This window comes from Dermacentor andersoni, chromosome 10, assembly GCF_023375885.2.
Source record: "Dermacentor andersoni chromosome 10, qqDerAnde1_hic_scaffold, whole genome shotgun sequence".
Classification (NCBI taxonomy): domain Eukaryota; kingdom Metazoa; phylum Arthropoda; class Arachnida; order Ixodida; family Ixodidae; genus Dermacentor; species Dermacentor andersoni.
In genome coordinates, this window is record NC_092823.1 from 37,234,690 (window position 1) to 37,238,799 (window position 4,110).

General features: G+C 57.6%; 1 non-coding gene across 1 annotated transcript; it reads right to left on the minus strand.

Annotated features, from left to right (window-relative positions):
- Positions 1-588: 588 nt before the first annotated feature.
- Positions 589-777, minus strand: LOC126519397 (U2 spliceosomal RNA). The gene has a single exon (XR_007596600.1). It is a non-coding gene; the product is annotated as a U2 spliceosomal RNA (small nuclear RNA).
- Positions 778-4,110: the final 3,333 nt, after the last annotated feature.

A 4,110-nucleotide genomic window follows, 5' to 3' on the forward strand; every position in this document is an offset into this window, starting at 1 on the left:
TCCCACTGCTGCGAAAATGCACACAAAGGCTGCACGGTAGTTTCCAGAAATCGGGCACTCTATTTTTCTTTCATAGGGAATCTTTCTTCTGCTAGGGCAGCGGATTTCGGCAGGGCGAGCTTGCGTCGGCGCGGTGGTTTACGGATCCAAGCGATAGTGAACTCCAAAATCCAGTGTTAGCTTTGAGAGGGATTCACATTGATTGCAAAACCCACGGCTAATCATACCCACGGCTAATCATACTCCCCCCCCCCCCCCAGGTGGCTCTTTACAGCAGACAATCGTTCAGAAACATCGGATAAATAGGAATTCTATTTCTTAGAGATATAATTTGCCGATTCTCCCTCCTGGTTCTTTGTTTTGCTTTCATTTATTTTTCTCGAAGGCCGTAATTAGAAATTTGCTGGTGCGGCTGTCCCATTTGCGACGCAACAAGTGCGACGCTGCACACAGATGGAGTGGCAGTTTAATTACTCTCGTGGTCCGCGAACCGGCATCGTTGCTTATACTATAGGAATGCTGCGTGTCAAGTCAGTGTTCGCTTCGAGTTTGCGTTCTTCATTTTGATTGAATGAAGTCTCACCTAAGTGAGCGGAGCCCAATCCCGGAGGTAGTGCAATACCGGGCCGACCTGCGGCGGAGCTGAAGCAGGCTTCAAGCACTCCGCCAACATCCAAAAATAGGTTTAATATCGTGGGTCCATATAGAACCCGTATCAGATATTAAGCTGATAAGAACAGAGTTTTTAATATGCTATTTACAATACATAAAAAATATGTGTTACTGAACCAAGGAAAGAACGGATAAAAGGTGTATAATCTAAAAAGGCAAACAAATGACTAAGAAACTAGTTAGTGGTGTTAGTAATAAAAGGCTAAAGCTGTAAAGGTGTAAAACATGGCAAAAAGCGCTTCTCTAAAAACATAAGATCATTTATGACGTGCCTATGTGGGCTCTAGAAATCTTTGTGGAGGCGTTGATGGTGTCGCTGATGCACACGCGTTTCATAGGCTGTAGGTATTGCCTACTACACAGCCTGCGCATCACGCGATCGTTCCCCTGATCCTAGGTGCCACGCAGCCGAGGACAACCGCGTCCACCGTCACGCGTTGGAACCGCCGGAGGAGATGACGCTGTACAGGGGCGTACTTCTCCTCCTTAGCCTTCCGGGCGTCCTGGAACGCCTGCAGCCTGTTCTCGAAAGGGCAGCAGACGTCCAGGATCAGTGCCGCCTCCACGGGCCAGTACCAGGTCGGACTTGAGTGATGTAGTGCCCACGACCTGGTTCTCTGCGATGACTGTGAACCTCCCCAAGGCAGCCTTTTTTATTCTGGAGACGATGGCGTTATGACGCTCCGTCATGGCCCGGCTCAGCCGCATGAAATGGCATAGTACATGCGGCAGTGTCTCCTCTCCGTACCCGCAGCGCCTGCATCTTTTCTCGGCTGCGGGTGCCCAGACTCTTGTGGCATTGAGGGGGAGGACATTTAACCGGGCTCGATGTACGAAGCGCAGTCGATGAAGCGGTTATAGCGACCGGACCTCATGAAGTGGGAATTTGCCGGGTCGGCCGCCACACACCATCGCCTTGCCTTGGTTCGGTTTGTCATGCAGAGTTCTGTCCCTTTCGGTGGAGAGGAGCGCCCGGATGGCCTTGACCAGCTTGTGGCGGTTCCTCGCTGACACGGAGGCCTTTCGCAGTTGATGCGGGCCCCATGGTCTAAGAGGTCCAAGGCGACGGAGAAGCGACGGGAGGCTTTCCGGGCCTCCGTCCACACAGACTGCACCTGTGTGGACGTTTGTCGGAAGTCGCCCTCCGTCTCGCTTGAGAGGTAGGCCTCCATGTCCTCGGTGTTCGCGGGTCGTCTTAGCCGCCTTAAGACGACAACCTCTAGGTCCCCCGCTGCACGCTCCCGGACTTCCACGTCGGTCGACGTCAGTAACTTGAAGGCCCCATCCACCCGGCAGATGTCGCTGAGCTCCGCCGCAAGTGGGATCCCTGCACTGCCAGGCTGAGAGCTTCCGTACAAGTATTCATGGGAAGCTCTAGCTGGCACGTACAGGGTCTTCTTGATGAGCGGGCGGAGCTCCTCGTCTAGGCGTTGCCACTCTCCTTTGCTGGCAAGGCCCACCCGCATGGCAAAGTTTAAGGCTGGATACAGGAATGTTTTTATGGCATCCAGCCTTTGCTATGGGCGAGTATGGAGGAGAGCAGCCTTCTGCCCAGGTGGATGGCCTCGTCGACCGTCGTTTCGTCCGGTAGCACCCTGAACCCCACTGGACGGCCCAGGAACTTGTGACCCTCGAAGTCGCCAAGCGCCGGAATCGAGTCGCCACCCACGGTGAAAGAGATGGGCCGTGTACCCACGGGGTGGCGACCAGACAGGTGTAGAGACCGGCACTTGGCGGCATTCAGTCGCTGCCCAAGCCGGGCCGACAGGGCAGTCACACGGTCTAAGTGGCCCTGCAGGATGGTGGGATCCGCGGCCAGCAGCGTCAGATCATCGGCGTAGGCAAGGATTTTGTGTTGCCTAACGCCTCCCTGTACTGCACGGATAACCGGGTCCACCCCCAGGTTGAAAAGCAGGCCGCTCAGAGGACAGCTTTGTCTCAGCCCGGCTCCGATGGTGATTGGCTCCGTAATGCCAGCTGCTGCCACGATGCAGGTGGTGTTGCGCGGTAGAGGTCTTCAACGATGGTAGCAATGGCCTCCCCCGCGCCGGCGCCGCGGACAGCGTCGACGAGGGCCTGATGGGCGACTGAGCCGAAGGCGTTGGCAAAATAGAGGAACCCCACGCACTGCTCCCCACCTCCAGTCCTGGCATAATCCAGGCGTCCCTCCAGCATGAAGTTGTGTTCAAACACCCCATCGTGCGGCAGGAAGCCCTTCTGACACCTGGACAGTACCAAATGGTCGCGCAACCACCTCTGCAGCCGGTGGTGAGACACCCGGCATACAGTTTGGCAATCGTGCGACCAAGGGCAATTGGTCGCCAGTTTGTGGGGTCCTCGCGGTCGCCCTTCTTGTGGATCAGGATAGTCCTCGTCGACTTCCAGCTCAGGGGCGGGCGGCGGTATTGGAGGCATACGTTGTATACCGCCACCAGGAACCTGCCCTCAGAGTCCACCTGCCTCCAGTGGTGGTACGTGAGGCGGTCCTCCCCTGGAGCTGTACTCTCGCATTTACGGAGCTTGGCTGCGACTTCTTCCAGTGAAAAGGGGCACAAGTCCAGTTCTTCGGTGGCTGGAAGCCTTGACGGCAGGATGCTGGTATCCACGGTTGTTGGTGACCAGAGGTTCGAGTACTGGTCTTGCAGTGCATGGGGGTCCATCGGGCAGAGCTGCGACGGGCCTTCAGTGATCAGCCGCACTGCCCGGCGCCGGTTCCTTCTGTAGAGTGTTTCGATCTGCTGGGGGTTGTCGGGGTTCACCTCGCGCCTCCGTGATTGGCGCGAGTCCCCGACTGGCATCCGCAGATGTTTTGTTGCGGCTGCAATGGCACGGTCAAGGATGTTTTCAAACCGTGCCCACTCCCCAGCAGACTCGGGCAACCGGCTCAATGCCCGCAGCTCTGCCGTCTCGTCCGCTAAAGTCCATGCACTGCCCTCTGGCCGCGTGGTATCAGCATGTTCTTCATGGGTCCCGAAGTCCTGGGTGCTTCCGTCATGGTCCTGCGCCTCTGCCCTGCCTGGGGAGAGCTCCTGCATGGCCGCCGGTTCGTGAGCCTCGGAGGCTGGAGCTCCTGGGCTGCCTCGGTTGGACAGCAGCGATGGCGTTGGAGAAGGAGTGGCCGAGGCCGCGGTACGCCCTGAATCGACTGGCGTCAGCTGCGAAGGTGCCTCGGCCATCTCGTCATCGCTGCTTTGCCCGGGTGTTTCGCGAGGCGCCACAGGAGACGGCTCCTGGTCGGCGGCCTGCTCGGTGACCACTTCTGGTAGCACAGGAGGGTCCTCAGCGGGACCCTTGGTGCTGTCGTGCTCTGTTGGAGGGGTGCCCTCCTCGTCATGCTGCGACGCACCAGAGGCAGCACCCGCGGCGAGATCACACCTGGCTGCTAGTGCCGCCTCCCTCCTGTGCCACTGTTCGTGGTTGCTCAAGCCCCTCCTTGTG